At 42.4% G+C, this 13,194-nt stretch overlaps 3 non-coding genes across 3 annotated transcripts; all 3 read right to left on the reverse strand.

Moving 5' to 3' along the window:
* Nucleotides 1–5,280: 5,280 nt before the first annotated feature.
* trnag-ucc (transfer RNA glycine (anticodon UCC)) lies at nt 5,281–5,352 on the reverse strand. The gene has a single exon. It is a non-coding gene; the product is annotated as a tRNA-Gly (tRNA).
* Nucleotides 5,353–8,570: 3,218 nt separating this feature from the next.
* Nucleotides 8,571–8,642, reverse strand: trnag-ucc (transfer RNA glycine (anticodon UCC)). The gene has a single exon. It is a non-coding gene; the product is annotated as a tRNA-Gly (tRNA).
* A 1,438-nt stretch (nt 8,643–10,080) lies between these two features.
* On the reverse strand, nt 10,081–10,152 carry trnag-ucc (transfer RNA glycine (anticodon UCC)). Its single transcript has one exon. It is a non-coding gene; the product is annotated as a tRNA-Gly (tRNA).
* Between the last annotated feature and the right edge of the window lie 3,042 nt (nt 10,153–13,194).

Below are 13,194 nucleotides of genomic sequence, written 5' to 3' on the forward strand. Positions count from 1 at the left end.
GGACCCAGGTCAACTGCTTGGAAGGCAACCATGCTTACCACTGCACCACCATCACACAGCTGAAAACAACCTTTGATAAACCGCACAGTAATCCTGCAGCTTTTTCTGAAGCCGTTTTTGTTCCTTCTGATGCAACTCGACAGATTTGATGAAAGGTAACATCACATGTAATGCAAGATAGACAGATAAAAGAAGGCATCGAAGGAACCAGCTAAAAATTGCAATATTTTGCTCACAATTAAATGAATTCCAGATTCACACAATGTATGTCAAGTGTCAACTGGGTATTCTTCAACATTCTTTCCATTTTTTCTGCCTCTGCCCTCTCAGGGAGCAATTCCCCAGAATTTAACTGGAAATGACTCACTGATGTTGTCAAAGAATTTGAAACACTGCTGCTTGACTTGCAGGGCCTGAGCCCAGCTGCAACATTGACGTCTATGGTGATTGACAGCTCATACTATGAATTCAGGTAGCACTGTCACCAGTACATTATGACACATTGACTTTGCATTGCAAGCATTCAAACATGACCCTTTGAAAACAGGTTGCTCAACAAAATCCATGAGCTGCGGCTGGAAGAACTGCTTGCAACCAGAGTCATCAGAGGTTCATTTCATTCTCAAGTAGAAATTGACAAATGCGATGGCTGGGAATCGGACCCAGGTCAACTGCTTGGAAGGCAACCATGCTTACCACTGCACCACCATCACACAGCTGAAAACAACCTTTGATAAACCGCACAGTAATCCTGCAGCTTTTTCTGAAGCTGTTTTTGTTCCTTCTGATGCAACTCGACAGATTTGATGAAAGGTAACATCACATGTAATGCAAGATAGACAGATAAAAGAAGGCATCGAAGGAACCAGCTAAAAATTGCAATATTTTGCTCACAATTAAATGAATTCCAGATTCACACAATGTATGTCAAGTGTCAACTGGGTATTCTTCAACATTCTTTCCATTTTGTCTGCCTCTGCCCTCTCAGGGAGCAATTCCCCAGAATTTAACTGGAAATGACTCACTGATGTTGTCAAAGAATTTGAAACACTGCTGCTTGACTTGCAGGGCCTGAGCCCAGCTGCAACATTGACGTCTATGGTGATTGACAGTTCATACTATGAATTCAGGTAGCACTGTCGCCAGCACATTATGACACATTGATGACACGTCGACTTAGCATTACAAGCTTTCAAACATGACCCTTTGAAAACAGGTTGCTCAACAAAATCCATGAGCTGCGGCTGGAAGAACTGCTTGCAACCAGAGTCATCAGAGGTTCATTTCATTCTCAAGTAGAAATTGACAAATGCGATGGCTGGGAATCGGACCCAGGTCAACTGCTTGGAAGGCAACCATGCTTACCACTGCACCACCATCACACAGCTGAAAACAACCTTTGATAAACCGCACAGTAATCCTGCAGCTTTTTCTGAAGCCGTTTTTGTTCCTTCTGATGCAACTCGACAGATTTGATGAAAGGTAACATCACATGTATTGCAAGATAGACAGATAAAAGAAGGCATCGAAGGAACCAGCTAAAAATTGCAATATTTTGCTCACAATTAAATGAATTCCAGATTCACACAATGTATGTCAAATGTCAACTGGGTATTCTTCAACATTCTTCCCATTTTGTCTGCCTCTGCCCTCTCAGGGAGCAATTCCCCAGAATTTAACTGGAAATGACTCACTGATGTTGTCAAAGAATTTGAAACACTGCTGCTTGACTTGCAGGGCCTGAGCCCAGCTGCAACATTGACGTCTATGGTGATTGACAGCTCATACTATGAATTCAGGTAGCACTGTCACCAGTACATTATGACACATTGACTTTGCATTGCAAGCATTCAAACATGACCCTTTGAAAACAGGTTGCTCAACAAAATCCATGAGCTGCGGCTGGAAGAACTGCTTGCAACCAGAGTCATCAGAGGTTCATTTCATTCTCAAGTAGAAATTGACAAATGCGATGGCTGGGAATCGGACCCAGGTCAACTGCTTGGAAGGCAACCATGCTTACCACTGCACCACCATCACACAGCTGAAAACAACCTTTGATAAACCGCACAGTAATCCTGCAGCTTTTTCTGAAGCCGTTTTTGTTCCTTCTGATGCAACTCGACAGATTTGATGAAAGGTAACATCACATGTAATGCAAGATAGACAGATAAAAGAAGGCATCGAAGGAACCAGCTAAAAATTGCAATATTTTGCTCACAATTAAATGAATTCCAGATTCACACAATGTATGTCAAGTATCAACTGGGTATTCTTCAACATTCTTTCCATTTTGTCTGCCTCTGCCCTCTCAGGGAGCAATTCCCCAGAATTTAACTGGAAATGACTCACTGATGTTGTCAAAGAATTTGAAACACTGCTGCTTGACTTGCAGGGCCTGAGCCCAGCTGCAACATTGACGTCTATGGTGATTGACAGCTCATACTATGAATTCAGGTAGCACTGTCACCAGTACATTATGACACATTGACTTTGCATTGCAAGCATTCAAACATGACCCTTTGAAAACAGGTTGCTCAACAAAATCCATGAGCTGCGGCTGGAAGAACTGCTTGCAACCAGAGTCATCAGAGGTTCATTTCATTCTCAAGTAGAAATTGACAAATGCGATGGCTGGGAATCGGACCCAGGTCAACTGCTTGGAAGGCAACCATGCTTACCACTGCACCACCATCACACAGCTGAAAACAACCTTTGATAAACCGCACAGTAATCCTGCAGCTTTTTCTGAAGCTGTTTTTGTTCCTTCTGATGCAACTCGACAGATTTGATGAAAGGTAACATCACATGTAATGCAAGATAGACAGATAAAAGAAGGCATCGAAGGAACCAGCTAAAAATTGCAATATTTTGCTCACAATTAAATGAATTCCAGATTCACACAATGTATGTCAAGTGTCAACTGGGTATTCTTCAACATTCTTTCCATTTTGTCTGCCTCTGCCCTCTCAGGGAGCAATTCCCCAGAATTTAACTGGAAATGACTCACTGATGTTGTCAAAGAATTTGAAACACTGCTGCTTGACTTGCAGGGCCTGAGCCCAGCTGCAACATTGACGTCTATGGTGATTGACAGTTCATACTATGAATTCAGGTAGCACTGTCGCCAGCACATTATGACACATTGATGACACGTCGACTTAGCATTACAAGCTTTCAAACATGACCCTTTGAAAACAGGTTGCTCAACAAAATCCATGAGCTGCGGCTGGAAGAACTGCTTGCAACCAGAGTCATCAGAGGTTCATTTCATTCTCAAGTAGAAATTGACAAATGCGATGGCTGGGAATCGGACCCAGGTCAACTGCTTGGAAGGCAACCATGCTTACCACTGCACCACCATCACACAGCTGAAAACAACCTTTGATAAACCGCACAGTAATCCTGCAGCTTTTTCTGAAGCCGTTTTTGTTCCTTCTGATGCAACTCGACAGATTTGATGAAAGGTAACATCACATGTATTGCAAGATAGACAGATAAAAGAAGGCATCGAAGGAACCAGCTAAAAATTGCAATATTTTGCTCACAATTAAATGAATTCCAGATTCACACAATGTATGTCAAATGTCAACTGGGTATTCTTCAACATTCTTCCCATTTTGTCTGCCTCTGCCCTCTCAGGGAGCAATTCCCCAGAATTTAACTGGAAATGACTCACTGATGTTGTCAAAGAATTTGAAACACTGCTGCTTGACTTGCAGGGCCTGAGCCCAGCTGCAACATTGACGTCTATGGTGATTGACAGCTCATACTATGAATTCAGGTAGCACTGTCACCAGTACATTATGACACATTGACTTTGCATTGCAAGCATTCAAACATGACCCTTTGAAAACAGGTTGCTCAACAAAATCCATGAGCTGCGGCTGGAAGAACTGCTTGCAACCAGAGTCATCAGAGGTTCATTTCATTCTCAAGTAGAAATTGACAAATGCGATGGCTGGGAATCGGACCCAGGTCAACTGCTTGGAAGGCAACCATGCTTACCACTGCACCACCATCACACAGCTGAAAACAACCTTTGATAAACCGCACAGTAATCCTGCAGCTTTTTCTGAAGCCGTTTTTGTTCCTTCTGATGCAACTCGACAGATTTGATGAAAGGTAACATCACATGTAATGCAAGATAGACAGATAAAAGAAGGCATCGAAGGAACCAGCTAAAAATTGCAATATTTTGCTCACAATTAAATGAATTCCAGATTCACACAATGTATGTCAAGTATCAACTGGGTATTCTTCAACATTCTTTCCATTTTGTCTGCCTCTGCCCTCTCAGGGAGCAATTCCCCAGAATTTAACTGGAAATGACTCACTGATGTTGTCAAAGAATTTGAAACACTGCTGCTTGACTTGCAGGGCCTGAGCCCAGCTGCAACATTGACGTCTATGGTGATTGACAGCTCATACTATGAATTCAGGTAGCACTGTCACCAGTACATTATGACACATTGACTTTGCATTGCAAGCATTCAAACATGACCCTTTGAAAACAGGTTGCTCAACAAAATCCATGAGCTGCGGCTGGAAGAACTGCTTGCAACCAGAGTCATCAGAGGTTCATTTCATTCTCAAGTAGAAATTGACAAATGCGATGGCTGGGAATCGGACCCAGGTCAACTGCTTGGAAGGCAACCATGCTTACCACTGCACCACCATCACACAGCTGAAAACAACCTTTGATAAACCGCACAGTAATCCTGCAGCTTTTTCTGAAGCTGTTTTTGTTCCTTCTGATGCAACTCGACAGATTTGATGAAAGGTAACATCACATGTAATGCAAGATAGACAGATAAAAGAAGGCATCGAAGGAACCAGCTAAAAATTGCAATATTTTGCTCACAATTAAATGAATTCCAGATTCACACAATGTATGTCAAGTGTCAACTGGGTATTCTTCAACATTCTTTCCATTTTGTCTGCCTCTGCCCTCTCAGGGAGCAATTCCCCAGAATTTAACTGGAAATGACTCACTGATGTTGTCAAAGAATTTGAAACACTGCTGCTTGACTTGCAGGGCCTGAGCCCAGCTGCAACATTGACGTCTATGGTGATTGACAGTTCATACTATGAATTCAGGTAGCACTGTCGCCAGCACATTATGACACATTGATGACACGTCGACTTAGCATTACAAGCTTTCAAACATGACCCTTTGAAAACAGGTTGCTCAACAAAATCCATGAGCTGCGGCTGGAAGAACTGCTTCCAACCAGAGTCATCAGAGGTTCATTTCATCCACAAGTAGAAATTGACAAATGTGATGGCTGGGAATCGAACCCAGGTCAACTGCTTGGAAGGCAACCATGCTTACCACTGCACCACCATCACACAGCTGAAAACAACCTTTGATAAACCGCACAGTAATCCTGCAGCTTTTTCTGAAGCCGTTTTTGTTCCTTCTGATGCAACTCGACAGATTTGATGAAAGGTAACATCACATGCAATGCAAGATAGACAGATAAAAGAAAGCATCGAAGGAACCAGCTAAAAATTGCAATATTTTGCTCACAATTAAATGAATTCCAGATTCACACAATGTATGTCAAGTGTCAACTGGGTATTCTTCAACATTCTTTCCATTTTGTCTGCCTCTGCCCTCTCAGGGAGCAATTCCCCAGAATTTAACTGGAAATGACTCACTGATGTTGTCAAAGAATTTGAAACACTGCTGCTTGACTTGCAGGGCCTGAGCCCAGCTGCAACATTGACGTCTATGGTGATTGACAGCTCATACTATGAATTCAGGTAGCACTGTCACCAGTACATTATGACACATTGACTTTGCATTGCAAGCATTCAAACATGACCCTTCGAAAACAGGTTGCTCAACAAAATCCATGAGCTGCGGCTGGAAGAACTGCTTGCAACCAGAGTCATCAGAGGTTCATTTCATTCTCAAGTAGAAATTGACAAATGCGATGGCTGGGAATCGGACCCAGGTCAACTGCTTGGAAGGCAACCATGCTTACCACTGCACCACCATCACACAGCTGAAAACAACCTTTGATAAACCGCACAGTAATCCTGCAGCTTTTTCTGAAGCCGTTTTTGTTCCTTCTGATGCAACTCGACAGATTTGATGAAAGGTAACATCACATGTAATGCAAGATAGACAGATAAAAGAAAGCATCGAAGGAACCAGCTAAAAATTGCAATATTTTGCTCACAATTAAATGAATTCCAGATTCACACAATGTATGTCAAGTGTCAACTGGGTATTCTTCAACATTCTTTCCATTTTGTCTGCCTCTGCCCTCTCAGGGAGCAATTCCCCAGAATTTAACTGGAAATGACTCACTGATGTTGTCAAAGAATTTGAAACACTGCTGCTTGACTTGCAGGGCCTGAGCCCAGCTGCAACATTGATGTCTATGGTGATTGACAGCTCATACTATGAATTCAGGTAGCACTGTCACCAGTACATTATGACACATTGACTTTGCATTGCAAGCATTCAAACATGACCCTTTGAAAACAGGTTGCTCAACAAAATCCATGAGCTGCGGCTGGAAGAACTGCTTGCAACCAGAGTCATCAGAGGTTCATTTCATTCTCAAGTAGAAATTGACAAATGCGATGGCTGGGAATCGGACCCAGGTCAACTGCTTGGAAGGCAACCATGCTTACCACTGCACCACCATCACACAGCTGAAAACAACCTTTGATAAACCGCACAGTAATCCTGCAGCTTTTTCTGAAGCTGTTTTTGTTCCTTCTGATGCAACTCGACAGATTTGATGAAAGGTAACATCACATGTAATGCAAGATAGACAGATAAATGAAGGCATCGAAGGAACCAGCTAAAAATTGCAATATTTTGCTCACAATTAAATGAATTCCAGATTCACACAATGTATGTCAAGTGTCAAATGGGTATTCTTCAACATTCTTTCCATTTTGTCTGCCTCTGCCCTCTCAGGGAGCAATTCCCCAGAATTTAACTGGAAATGACTCACTGATGTTGTCAAAGAATTTGAAACACTGCTGCTTGACTTGCAGGGCCTGAGCCCAGCTGCAACATTGACGTCTATGGTGATTGACAGCTCATACTATGAATTCAGGTAGCACTGTCACCAGTACATTATGACACATTGACTTTGCATTGCAAGCATTCAAACATGACCCTTTGAAAACAGGTTGCTCAACAAAATCCATGAGCTGCGGCTGGAAGAACTGCTTGCAACCAGAATCATCAGAGGTTCATTTCATTCTCAAGTAGAAATTGACAAATGCGATGGCTGGGAATCGGACCCAGGTCAACTGCTTGGAAGGCAACCATGCTTACCACTGCACCACCATCACACAGCTGAAAACAACCTTTGATAAACCGCACAGTAATCCTGCAGCTTTTTCTGAAGCTGTTTTTGTTCCTTCTGATGCAACTCGACAGATTTGATGAAAGGTAACATCACATGTAATGCAAGATAGACAGATAAATGAAGGCATCGAAGGAACCAGCTAAAAATTGCAATATTTTGCTCACAATTAAATGAATTCCAGATTCACACAATGTATGTCAAGTGTCAACTGGGTATTCTTCAACATTCTTTCCATTTTGTCTGCCTCTGCCCTCTCAGGGAGCAATTCCCCAGAATTTAACTGGAAATGACTCACTGATGTTGTTAAAGAATTTGAAACACTGCTGCTTGACTTGCAGGGTCTGAGCCCCGCTGCAACATTGACGTCTATGGTGATTGACAGCTCATACTATGAATTCAGGTAGCACTGTCACCAGTACATTATGACACATTGACTTTGCATTGCAAGCATTCAAACATGACCCTTTGAAAACAGGTTGCTCAACAAAATCCATGAGCTGCGGCTGGAAGAACTGCTTGCAACCAGAGTCATCAGAGGTTCATTTCATTCTCAAGTAGAAATTGACAAATGCGATGGCTGGGAATCGGACCCAGGTCAACTGCTTGGAAGGCAACCATGCTTACCACTGCACCACCATCACACAGCTGAAAACAACCTTTGATAAACCGCACAGTAATCCTGCAGCTTTTTCTGAAGCTGTTTTTGTTCCTTCTGATGCAACTCGACAGATTTGATGAAAGGTAACATCACATGTAATGCAAGATAGACAGATAAAAGAAGGCATCGAAGGAACCAGCTAAAAATTGCAATATTTTGCTCACAATTAAATGAATTCCAGATTCACACAATGTATGTCAAGTGTCAACTGGGTATTCTTCAACATTCTTTCCATTTTGTCTGCCTCTGCCCTCTCAGGGAGCAAATCCCCAGAATTTAACTGGAAATGACTCACTGATGTTGTCAAAGAATTTGAAACACTGCTGCTTGACTTGCAGGGCCTGAGCCCAGCTGCAACATTGACGTCTATGGTGATTGACAGCTCATACTATGAATTCAGGTAGCACTGTCACCAGTACATTATGACACATTGACTTTGCATTGCAAGCATTCAAACATGACCCTTTGAAAACAGGTTGCTCAACAAAATCCATGAGCTGCGGCTGGAAGAACTGCTTCCAACCAGAGTCATCAGAGGTTCATTTTATCCACAAGTAGAAATTGACAAATGTGATGGCTGGGAATCGAACCCAGGTCAACTGCTTGGAAGGCAACCATGCTTACCACTGCACCACCATCACACAGCTGAAAACAACCTTTGATAAACCGCACAGTAATCCTGCAGCTTTTTCTGAAGCCGTTTTTGTTCCTTCTGATGCAACTCGACAGATTTGATGAAAGGTAACATCACATGTAATGCAAGATAGACAGATAAAAGAAGGCATCGAAGGAACCAGCTAAAAATTGCAATATTATGCTCACAATTAAATGAATTCCAGATTCACACAATGTATGTCAAGTGTCAACTGGGTATTCTTCAACATTCTTTCCATTTTGTCTGCCTCTGCCCTCTCAGGGAGCAATTCCCCAGAATTTAACTGGAAATGACTCACTGATGTTGTTAAAGAATTTGAAACACTGCTGCTTGACTTGCAGGGCCTGAGCCCAGCTGCAACATTGACGTCTATGGTGATTGACAGCTCATACTATGAATTCAGGTAGCACTGTCACCAGTACATTATGACACATTGACTTTGCATTGCAAGCATTCAAACATGACCCTTTGAAAACAGGTTGCTCAACAAAATCCATGAGCTGCGGCTGGAAGAACTGCTTGCAACCAGAGTCATCAGAGGTTCATTTCATTCTCAAGTAGAAATTGACAAATGCGATGGCTGGGAATCGGACCCAGGTCAACTGCTTGGAAGGCAACCATGCTTACCACTGCACCACCATCACACAGCTGAAAACAACCTTTGATAAACCGCACAGTAATCCTGCAGCTTTTTCTGAAGCTGTTTTTGTTCCTTCTGATGCAACTCGACAGATTTGATGAAAGGTAACATCACATGTAATGCAAGATAGACAGATAAAAGAAGGCATCGAAGGAACCAGCTAAAAATTGCAATATTTTGCTCACAATTAAATGAATTCCAGATTCACACAATGTATGTCAAGTGTCAACTGGGTATTCTTCAACATTCTTTCCATTTTGTCTGCCTCTGCCCTCTCAGGGAGCAATTCCCCAGAATTTAACTGGAAATGACTCACTGATGTTGTCAAAGAATTTGAAACACTGCTGCTTGACTTGCAGGGCCTGAGCCCAGCTGCAACATTGACGTCTATGGTGATTGACAGTTCATACTATGAATTCAGGTAGCACTGTCGCCAGCACATTATGACACATTGATGACACGTCGACTTAGCATTACAAGCTTTCAAACATGACCCTTTGAAAACAGGTTGCTCAACAAAATCCATGAGCTGCGGCTGGAAGAACTGCTTCCAACCAGAGTCATCAGAGCTTCATTTCATCAACATGCAGAAATTGACAAATGTGATGGCTGGGAATCGAACTGTCACCAGTACATTATAACACATTGACTTTGCATTGCAAGCATTCAAACATGACCCTTTGAAAACAGGTTGCTCAACAAAATCCATGAGCTGCGGCTGGAAGAACTGCTTCCAACCAGAGTCATCAGAGGTTCATTTTATCCACAAGTAGAAATTGACAAATGTGATGGCTGGGAATCGAACCCAGGTCAACTGCTTGGAAGGCAACCATGCTTACCACTGCACCACCATCACACAGCTGAAAACAACCTTTGATAAACCGCACAGTAATCCTGCAGCTTTTTCTGAAGCCGTTTTTGTTCCTTCTGATGCAACTCGACAGATTTGATGAAAGGTAACATCACATGTAATGCAAGATAGACAGATAAAAGAAGGCATCGAAGGAACCAGCTAAAAATTGCAATATTATGCTCACAATTAAATGAATTCCAGATTCACACAATGTATGTCAAGTGTCAACTGGGTATTCTTCAACATTCTTTCCATTTTGTCTGCCTCTGCCCTCTCAGGGAGCAATTCCCCAGAATTTAACTGGAAATGACTCACTGATGTTGTCAAAGAATTTGAAACACTGCTGCTTGACTTGCAGGGCCTGAGCCCAGCTGCAACATTGACGTCTATGGTGATTGACAGCTCATACTATGAATTCAGGTAGCACTGTCACCAGTACATTATGACACATTGACTTTGCATTGCAAGCATTCAAACATGACCCTTTGAAAACAGGTTGCTCAACAAAATCCATGAGCTGCGGCTGGAAGAACTGCTTGCAACCAGAGTCATCAGAGGTTCATTTCATTCTCAAGTAGAAATTGACAAATGCGATGGCTGGGAATCGGACCCAGGTCAACTGCTTGGAAGGCAACCATGCTTACCACTGCACCACCATCACACAGCTGAAAACAACCTTTGATAAACCGCACAGTAATCCTGCAGCTTTTTCTGAAGCTGTTTTTGTTCCTTCTGATGCAACTCGACAGATTTGATGAAAGGTAACATCACATGTAATGCAAGATAGACAGATAAAAGAAGGCATCGAAGGAACCAGCTAAAAATTGCAATATTTTGCTCACAATTAAATGAATTCCAGATTCACACAATGTATGTCAAGTGTCAACTGGGTATTCTTCAACATTCTTTCCATTTTGTCTGCCTCTGCCCTCTCAGGGAGCAATTCCCCAGAATTTAACTGGAAATGACTCACTGATGTTGTTAAAGAATTTGAAACACTGCTGCTTGACTTGCAGGGCCTGAGCCCAGCTGCAACATTGACGTCTATGGTGATTGACAGCTCATACTATGAATTCAGGTAGCACTGTCACCAGTACATTATGACACATTGACTTTGCATTGCAAGCATTCAAACATGACCCTTTGAAAACAGGTTGCTCAACAAAATCCATGAGCTGCGGCTGGAAGAACTGCTTCCAACCAGAGTCATCAGAGGTTCATTTTATCCACAAGTAGAAATTGACAAATGCGATGGCTGGGAATCGGACCCAGGTCAACTGCTTGGAAGGCTACCATGCTTACCACTGCACCACCATCACACAGCTGAAAACAACCTTTGATAAACCGCACAGTAATCCTGCAGCTTTTTCTGAAGCTGTTTTTGTTCCTTCTGATGCAACTCGACAGATTTGATGAAAGGTAACATCACATGTAATGCAAGATAGACAGATAAAAGAAGGCATCGAAGGAACCAGCTAAAAATTGCAATATTATGCTCACAATTAAATGAATTCCAGATTCACACAATGTATGTCAAGTGTCAACTGGGTATTCTTCAACATTCTTTCCATTTTGTCTGCCTCTGCCCTCTCAGGGAGCAATTCCCCAGAATTTAACTGGAAATGACTCACTGATGTTGTTAAAGAATTTGAAACACTGCTGCTTGACTTGCAGGGCCTGAGCCCAGCTGCAACATTGACGTCTATGGTGATTGACAGCTCATACTATGAATTCAGGTAGCACTGTCACCAGTACATTATGACACATTGACTTTGCATTGCAAGCATTCAAACATGACCCTTTGAAAACAGGTTGCTCAACAAAATCCATGAGCTGCGGCTGGAAGAACTGCTTGCAACCAGAGTCATCAGAGGTTCATTTCATTCTCAAGTAGAAATTGACAAATGCGATGGCTGGGAATCGGACCCAGGTCAACTGCTTGGAAGGCAACCATGCTTACCACTGCACCACCATCACACAGCTGAAAACAACCTTTGATAAACCGCACAGTAATCCTGCAGCTTTTTCTGAAGCTGTTTTTGTTCCTTCTGATGCAACTCGACAGATTTGATGAAAGGTAACATCACATGTAATGCAAGATAGACAGATAAAAGAAGGCATCGAAGGAACCAGCTAAAAATTGCAATATTATGCTCACAATTAAATGAATTCCAGATTCACACAATGTATGTCAAGTGTCAACTGGGTATTCTTCAACATTCTTTCCATTTTGTCTGCCTCTGCCCTCTCAGGGAGCAATTCCCCAGAATTTAACTGGAAATGACTCACTGATGTTGTCAAAGAATTTGAAACACTGCTGCTTGACTTGCAGGGCCTGAGCCCAGCTGCAACATTGACGTCTATGGTGATTGACAGTTCATACTATGAATTCAGGTAGCACTGTCACCAGTACATTATGACACATTGACTTTGCATTGCAAGCATTCAAACATGACCCTTTGAAAACAGGTTGCTCAACAAAATCCATGAGCTGCGGCTGGAAGAACTGCTTGCAACCAGAGTCATCAGAGGTTCATTTCATTCTCAAGTAGAAATTGACAAATGCGATGGCTGGGAATCGGACCCAGGTCAACTGCTTGGAAGGCAACCATGCTTACCACTGCACCACCATCACACAGCTGAAAACAACCTTTGATAAACCGCACAGTAATCCTGCAGCTTTTTCTGAAGCCGTTTTTGTTCCTTCTGATGCAACTCGACAGATTTGATGAAAGGTAACATCACATGTAATGCAAGATAGACAGATAAAAGAAGGCATCGAAGGAACCAGCTAAAAATTGCAATATTTTGCTCACAATTAAATGAATTCCAGATTCACACAATGTATGTCAAGTGTCAACTGGGTATTCTTCAACATTCTTTCCATTTTGTCTGCCTCTGCCCTCTCAGGGAGCAATTCCCCAGAATTTAACTGGAAATGACTCACTGATGTTGTCAAAGAATTTGAAACACTGCTGCTTGACTTGCAGGGCCTGAGCCCAGCTGCAACATTGACGTCTATGGTGATTGACAGTTCATACTATG

Source organism: Pristiophorus japonicus, chromosome 19 (genome assembly GCF_044704955.1).
Source record: "Pristiophorus japonicus isolate sPriJap1 chromosome 19, sPriJap1.hap1, whole genome shotgun sequence".
In the NCBI taxonomy this organism is placed as follows: domain Eukaryota; kingdom Metazoa; phylum Chordata; class Chondrichthyes; family Pristiophoridae; genus Pristiophorus; species Pristiophorus japonicus.